Below are 8,770 nucleotides of genomic sequence, written 5' to 3' on the forward strand. Positions count from 1 at the left end.
TTTCCTATTAACTTGTTTTGAAGTCCTGTAATACTCCCATGATCTTGTTTTGACTGATTAGACTCTGTTCCATTCTGTATGATAGTATCAAGTTTGAGGGTATAGGCAACTACTTTGAAGGCAATAAGATTCACTAAGATGCCCATTCTGGTTTGACTATTGTCTCCTTTGGAAGTCCTGTAATGTTTACAATGCCTAAGTTTTATTGGTCTTGTTCTCTACTGTTTTGTTCAACTTTATAATATCTAATGAGATAGACAATTCTTTTTAAGGAAACAAGAGACATCGTTGATAACCATTGTTGATAACCTTGTACTCTGTTTTACATCATGTGCTATGTCTACCCTTGGTTTTGACTGACAGCTTTGTTTTGCCATATTTGACTTTATTCTCTCCCCCCCAAAAAAGTAATAAGAACTAAGGAGTAATAAAACCCCAAATGTGTAAATTTTGTTGTAAAAAAGAGAGGGAAAAAAAGAGCTCTAAAGGATACAACAGCAAGTGTGTCTAGGGGTGTTAAATAGTTGACCGTATTAATGTTTTTGGTTGGATCATTGAACAAAACTGTTTGCAGTCTCACTGTTTGAATGTCCACTTTGTATTCTTTGATACTGTGATTTGAACAACTATTTCTAAGATGATAATACATAATCTATTAACTGGTGATTTCTTACTGTTGTTGTTGTTGTTGTTGTTGTTTTTGTAGTTCTGTATTACATGTACCGTTACACTGCTTTGTTTTGTTTTGTGCATTTCTCTTTTTCCTTTTAAATAAAATTAAAAAAAACCATATCATCACAGACAATAATATCAAACAGCCCAGAAAAAAGCATTCCAATTAATGAGTGAAAATGTTATAAGGCTTCAAAGCAATATAATGGGAAATCATGATTACCACATACTTTATGTATTTGTATCATTTCTTACACTAGGGAAACTATCCGGTATTCATACATGTGAGTTTGATTTATTTCACTTATAAGTATGACCTCAAGCTGCCCCCATTTGTTTTTTTTTTTTTTGTTTGTTTGTTTGTTTGTTTGTTTTTTTCATTTTTATTGGTACCGGGGATCGAACTCACGACTGCCTGCTTGCAAGGCAGGCGCTTATGCTGCTGAGCTAAATCCCCAGCCCCTCCCCCTGTTTGTTTTTATAAATATCTCAATACCCGAGTATTACTCCCTTGTATAAAAATACCACATCTTTTTTATCCATTCCTCAGTTGATGGACACTTAGGTGGTTTCCAAGATCTGGCTATTACAAATTGTGCTGCTATAAACATGGGTGCCCGTATATCAATGTGGTATGATGTTTTCAGTTCTTTTGGGAATATGCCTAGAAGTGGAATAGCTGGAACAAATGGGACTTCCAATCCCAGCTTTTTGAGAAATCTCCAGACTGACCTCCACAATGGTTGTACCAGTCTACACTCCCACCAACAGTGCAGGAGAGTTTCTTTTTCCCCACAGCCCCTCCAGCATTTGTTGTTGTTGGTTTTCTTGATCTTGGCCATTCTTTCAGGAGTGAGATGGAATCTCAGTGTGGTTTTAATTTGCATTTCTCTTATGACCAATGATGATGAACATTTTTTTCATGTATTTATTTGCCATTTGTATTCCTTCATCTGAGAAGTGTGTATTCATTTCAAATGCCCATTTTTGGACTAGATCTTTGAATTTTGGGGGTCTGAAATTTTTTTAATTCTTTACATGTTTTAGACAGAAGTCCTTTGTCTTAAAGACAGTTCACTAAAAATTTTCCCAGCCTGTGGGTTTTCTTTTCACTATGCTGGAGATTTCTTTTGACATGCAGAAACTTTTTAATAAAAGGTGGTCCCAGTTATTGATTCTGGGAAGTATTTCCCGTGTGGTTTGAGTCCTGTTCATGAATTCTCTACCTACCCCTATGTCTTGAAGGTTTTTATGCAATTTGTCTTCCAATAGATTTAGTGTTTCTGTTTTAATATTCAGATCTTTGATACATTTAGATTTTAATTTAGTAAATGGTGATAGGCATGGGTCTAGTTTTAGTTTTCAGCAAATGGTGAGCCACTTTTTCCAACACCATTTATTAAAGAGACTGTCATTCTTTCAGTGAACATATTTAGCCCCTTTATCAAAGATAAGGTGGTTGAGTGTGTTTGTAGTTGTGGTTGTATCTTCTAAACTATTCCACTGATCTTTGCTCTGTTTTAATTCCAATACCATGTTGATTTTACTACTGTTGCTTTGTAGTATAACTTCAAGTCAGGGATTGTGATGCCTCCTGCCTTGCCTTTGCTGCTTAGAACTGTCTTTACTATTCTAGGTCTCTTCTCACTCCAGATGAATTTTAGGATTGATTTCTCGAGATCTATGAGGTATGTTGATGGCATTTTTTATTGGCATTGCATTGAATCTGTATAAGAGTTTTGGGAGAATGGCCATTTTCTCAATATTTAATCTTCCTATCCACGAGCAAGGGATGACTTTCCATTTTCTGAGATTGTCTTCAATTTCTTTTTTCAGTGCATTATAATTTTCCCTGTATAGGTCTTTCACTTCTTTCATGAGAGTAATTCCTAAATATTTCATTTTTTGCTAGTGTGAAGGGTGTGGCTTCCCTTATTTTTTGTCAGTGTTTTTGTTGTTAGTGCATAGGAATGCTATCGATTTCTGAGTATTGATTGTGTATCCAGCTGCATTACTGGATTTATTTATTATATCTAAGAGTCTTTCAAAGGAGTTTTGGGGGTCTTCTATGTAGAGTATCATGTCATCCACAAATAATGATAATTTAACTTCTTCTTTTTCTATCTTTACCAATTTTATTTCTCTCTCTTGTCCAATTGCTCTAGCTAGTATTTCCAGTACTATATTAAGTAGGAGCATTCATAAGGGACATTCTTGTCTTGTGCGTGATTTTAAAGTAAAGGCCTTGAATTTTTGGCCATTTAGTATGATATTGGCTGTTGGTTTGTCATAGATTGCCTTTATTATATTGAGATAAAGACCATCTATTCCAATATTCTGTAGTGTTCTTATCATAAAGGAATGTTGGACCTTATCAAAAGCTTTTTCTGCATCTATAGAAATGATTACATGGTTCTTTTTTGTTGTTGTTGTTGTTTTTTGTTTTTGTTTTTTAAAAAATTTTATTTAAGGAGAAAAAAAAAGCAGAGAAAGGGTACAAGTTATACAGATTTACAGAAAAAAAAATAAACAGTAGGAAATCACTAGTTAATGGATTACATATTGTCATCTTAGAAATAATTGTTCAAGTCACAAAATTAAAGCTTGTAAAGTGGACATTTCAACAATGATACTGCAAACAGTTCTGTTCAATGATCCAATAAAACTCTGTGATATCATTTTCTATCTTATACACTTAAATATACATGCAGTTATATAGTTTAGAGCACTGTCTTTTCCTCTCTTTTGTACAGTGACTATTACACATTTTGGGTTTCATTGCTCCCACAGTTCTTATTACTTTTTTGGAAGAGAGTAAAACCAAATGTGACATAATAGAACAGAATCGGTCAAATCAAAAGGGTGGACATAATAGATAATGCAAAAACATAATACAAGGTGATCAACAATGGTTACCATAATGCCTCCCGCTATCTCTAATAGAATTGCCTATATCATTAGTTATAATAAAATTGAACAAAACAGTAAAGAACAAAACCGACAAAACCAAAACATTGGAGACATTGTAGGTCTTCAAAAGTAGATAAAAGTCAACGAGAATGGGCGTTATAATGAATCTCATTATCTTCACAGCTGATGCCTAAACTTTCGAACCTGATACTATCTAGCAAAACAGAATAGGGGAACATCAGTCAAAAACAAGCTGGTGAGAGTAATACAGGGCTTTAAATCGAGATAATGGAAAGTCAAAGTAGGTTACTATAATATATCCTGCTATTTTTATTTATTTTTCCTTTAATTAAAAGGATAAAAATAAAAAAGTAAATAATGGAGTGGAGATTGAGATAAAAGAGGGCATAACAGCGAAACAGCGCAGATCAAAACATAACCATTTAAGCAGAATAGTGTTTCACCACCAGATAATCCTGACCTAAAAGTAGTTACCATATTGTCTCTTTCCTTGAAATCTTTGAGTACAACTTCGTATGTTGTAGCATTAAATATATCAAAACAATGTAAAACCATTTAAGAGAATGACAGCATTACAGAGTATTTAGAATCGACTAACAGAAAATGAACAATGGTTTCTGTATAATCTCCTTGTCTTTAAAAGGTTTTTGCTTATACTATCATACATAATAAAGTCCAATAAGACACAACCTATTTAGACCAATGGAGACAGAAGAACAAAAGCTTGATGAGACTTCAAAACAAGATGATACTAAATCAGTATTACCTATTAAGATGTCATTTTCTCCAAAATAGCTGTTCCTATCATCCAATCTTCTCTGCCTCATTTCTGTTGAGCTCTTTTTCTGTCAGTAGCTGTCAGTTTGTCTTCTTCATTTTGTTCTCTGCTCCATTTGTTGTGGCTTCCCCGCCACTATTTCTGGATTCTTTGTATTTTTCTTTTTTTAGAACATCCTGCAATACTCTCTGTAGAGTTGAATTGGTGGTTGCAAATTCCCCCAGTTCCTCTTTATCCTGGAAGCACCTTGTTTTTCCATCAATTTCCAGGGACAGTTGTGCAGGATATCTCAATCTTGGCTGGAGATTATTATCTTTCAAAGCCTGAATTATTTCCCCCCACACTCTTCGTGATTTGATGGTTTGTGCAGAGAAATCTGCTGTAATTCTGATGGGTGTTCCCTTGTAAGTGGTCTGTTTCTTGTCTCTGACAGCTTTTAATATTCTGTTCTTGTATTGAATTTTTGGAATTTTTATTATTATATGCCTGGATGTAGCTCTGTTTCGGTTGTAGGTGGCTGGGGTCCTGTATGCCTCATACATCTGAGTATCTTTACCTTTTGCTAAATTAGGAAAATTCTCCTGGATTATTTCTGTGAGTAGCTTTTGTAGTTCATTTGTTTGTGTCCCTACTTCTTCTTTTATGTTCTTAATCCTTAAGTTATGGATCCTCTTATCATCTTCTTGTCTTTGTATTATTGCTGTTTGTTTCTTTGTTATTTTTAAGAAGTTTTTCATTTCATTCTCCCATATTACAAATCTGCCCTCAAGTTCAGATAGTCTGTCCTTAGTTTCTTTCAAGCTGTTATGCCAGTCTTGGATAGACTTCTTAGTTTCTTGGTAGTCCCTTTGAACCTGCTTCACGTATTCTATGCTTTCTCTGTTTTCTCCATCAAACAATTTTCCCCTCTTTTTCTGTTCTTCCATTCCACCATCTGTTTTTTCTTGGGTGGTGCTTAGCATTTCTCTAACTATTCTGCATACTTCTAGCTTCAGGTCATTGATAACTTCATTCCTGAACTGATCTGTGAGGCTCTCTATATGGCGCTTTATGTCTATTGGTGCGGTGTCCGCTGTTGCCTGTTTCTCAGGATTGGGGGCCGAGGAGCCTTTCTTGTTGCTGCCTCTTCCCATATTCTTTGTTCCTTATATATGCAAGCTTATATAGGAGACCCAGCTTCTCTCCCTGTCAGCCACAGCCTGATCGAATTGCTCTGGTTAGGTGTTCCCGCCCACCGCAGCACACCGGGGAGTTACGGACCAGGCAGCCTACGCGGGGCCCGCCCCTCCCGGCCACCGTCAGGCTCTGGGATCTGGGTCAGGCCAGCCCACTGGGTCCGCCAGCAGTGCCACGCAGGCCAGGCACTTTTCACCAATCCCGCCCGAGAGGGGGATGTGTGGCTGAAGTCGCCACCGCGCCCCGCTTCTGCAAGTTTGCCCAGTCCCAGAATGTCCTCCGCTGGAGTCAAACTGTGGTAGAGTGTCAGTTTCTCTCACTCACCTCACCACAAGTCAGTGTACACCTCCCTGCCCGTCCTGTTTTCGACTCCATTCGCAGATTCCCGTTCTCAGAGCTTCCACGCGTCTCTCTCCTTGCCAAGCCAATGTAGAGGCAGTCGCCGTGCAGTGGGAAACCCAAATCGCGGCTTCCAATGGCGCGGGGTCCAGCCTCCACACCGAGGCTTTTCTGTTCCTGTTTTAGCACCAGGACTGCATTCCAAGTTGGTTTCTCTCAGCCCAGTCCGTTCCTGAGTCAGCAGAGCATATCTCCACCTGCTTATGTCTCCTTACTCCGCACCCTTCCTGACTTCTGAGCCGAGCCTTTCAGAGAGCCTCTGTAGTAGCTGTTATCTGTCCGCCATGTTTTGGCTTTATTGATATGGTTGATTACATTTATTGATTTATGTATGTTGAACCATCCCTGCATACCTTGGATGAATCCCACTTGGTCTGGTGAATAATCTTCTTGATGATTTGCTGCATCCTATTTGCCAATATTTTATTGAGGATTTTTCATCTTTTTTCATTAGGGAGATTGGTCTGTAGTTCTCTGTTTTAGTAGGGTCTTTCTCAGATTTTGGTACTAGAGTAGTATTTGCTTCCAGGAAGCAAATAGGAAGTATTGCTTCCCTTTCAGTTTCATTAAAGAGTTTGAGGAGTGTCAGCATTAAGTCTACTTTGTGTTTCTTGTAGAATTCCGCAGTGAATCCGTCTGGGTTTTGGCTCTTCTTTGTAGGTAAGGACTTAGTTACATTTTCAATTTCATTAATAGAAATTGGGTTATTCAGCAGTTCTACATCCTCTTGACCTAGCTTTGATACTTCATATGTTTCTAGGAACCTGTCTATTTCTTGTGTTATCAAACTTTTGAGAGTAGAGGTTTTCGAAGTAAGCGTTCATGATTTTCGGTATTTCTATAGAGTCTGTAGTGATTTCACCTTTTTCATTCATTATTGCATGAATTTCAGCTTTTTCTTCTGCCTGTTTTTAAATAAGGTTGGCTAGGGGCTTCTATTTATTCTTTAAAAATATGGAATGCTTCACGAATTTGCATGTCATCCTTGCGTAGGGGCCATGTTAATCTTCTGTGTATCATTCCAGTTTTAGTATACATGCTGCCAAAGTGAGCATGCAAGCCTCTATTTATTAACTTATCCATCACTGGATTTCTTCTTTCCACCACCTCACTTTTCTGTTTCTTTACAGTGCTATCTGGAATCATCTCTCAGATTAATTTCTTGCATGAAAATCTAGTGTCATGGATGCTTTTGTGGGTTACAATTTGTGCCTTGATGTTGCCTCAAAACCTCATGTGGTTACGGAGGGTGGGATTTTTGGAGGTGCCTGAATCTAGTGTTTGTGATTAATTCGTGGTCTAATGATGAGATTAATGGTATGAATGTTACACCCACCCCAGAATAGCTTGCATACAATGTAAGGGACAGAAAGAGGCTTGTTCTCTCTCTCTCTCTCTCTCTCTCTCTCTCTCTCTCTCTCTCTCTCTCTCTCTGCTTTTGGTGTCTTTTGTCACTATGAACTGCAGCCCTCTGCCATGTGCCACCCTGCCTTGGCACCAGCCGATTATGGACTGAAACCTCTACAAACTGAGATAAATAACTGGCAACTTGCTGTAGAGAGTGCATCTACTTATCTGTTTATTGATCAGTTTGTCAATATATTTATCTGGTGAGAAATGGCCTTCAGGTAATCACAGATAACTTCATTTGAATCTCAGCCTCTCACTCTTGGCCTTTCCCAAGACTTTAGAGTAACTGTTTCCGGGAGAACGGACTGTTAAACAGTGAGGCTTCTATGAAGTGTAGGAACAATCACAAGGGTCAAGATGGAAAGTGGGTAGTACCTAACAGCATCTAGGGCACCACCTGGTTTTGCTGATGCTGCTATAATTCTGTAAAAGGTACCTCAAAGGTCCAAATGACAGAAGTAACAACATAGAGGAGGAAATCCCATGATTAATGGATAATGACTGATTTCTTAAATTCTATCATGATCGTTTGGAGACTCATGTTGACTTCAACACATGAGCCTTGCTCAAAACCAAATATAGGTTCACCCTACTCACTCTGCAATTAGTTGCAATCCAAAAACACGAAATGACTAACCTCCGGTCCTAGGCCCTTTGGGGCTAAAAGTTTATTCAGTATACCAGATCTCATGCCTATAGACCATAGAATTCCTCCATGTGCCAGAGACAACAGATCTCTCTGCCTTAGTACCTGGGAACCTACAACAGATAAAGTCCACATTTGGGTCTTATGACTTTCCTGGAAGAAAATTGTATTAATGAACTGGCAGAGCAAGGCAAGATCCAACTGTTTTGTACTCCTGGCATGCACATTTGTTCTTGCATGTCTTCTTAGGGAAGTTGTTTCTGGCAAGATGCCTTGGGGTCTAAGAAACAGACAGACAACTCAACTGCTGTAAGTAATAAGGGGATATTACTATCTCATACAGCAAGAAGTCTGGAGGCAACATGACTCTGAGGTGATACAATGAAGTTCCTCAAAGACATCTGGAACCCAGATGACTTGACTCATTTTACTCTCCCATTTTTCAGAAGTCTCCAGCCAATGTTCCCTTTAATGTCATAAGACAGAATTGCCTCATTGTTTTAGTACTAATCCAGTCACTGACAAGAGGGATAGAACCACCACAACTAGTTCATTTAGTCAAGATCTACCTGCTGGGATAAGATGGAACTGGTTTTCACTGAAACATATGGGCACTTGATTTTGGGGGCAAACTAGCATCCTTTAAGTAAGTGAAGAGCTGGAATGTATTTTGAAAGACAAAGATAGCAACAAGGATGATAGGTAAGCTTGATTGTGTCAACATATGGAATCCAGCCAGGGTATTGGAAGAGCACACT

The 8,770-nt window shown here is 38.1% G+C and overlaps 1 non-coding gene across 1 annotated transcript; it reads right to left on the reverse strand.

Moving 5' to 3' along the window:
• Positions 1–6,904: 6,904 nt before the first annotated feature.
• Positions 6,905–7,011, reverse strand: LOC111754884 (U6 spliceosomal RNA). Its single transcript, XR_002789558.1, has one exon. It is a non-coding gene; the product is annotated as a U6 spliceosomal RNA (small nuclear RNA).
• Between the last annotated feature and the right edge of the window lie 1,759 nt (positions 7,012–8,770).

The sequence above is a fragment of the Cavia porcellus genome, unplaced genomic scaffold, assembly GCF_034190915.1.
Source record: "Cavia porcellus strain 051 isolate PalLab524CR breed Dunkin Hartley unplaced genomic scaffold, mCavPor4.1 scaffold_33, whole genome shotgun sequence".
NCBI classification, from domain to species: Eukaryota; Metazoa; Chordata; class Mammalia; order Rodentia; family Caviidae; genus Cavia; species Cavia porcellus.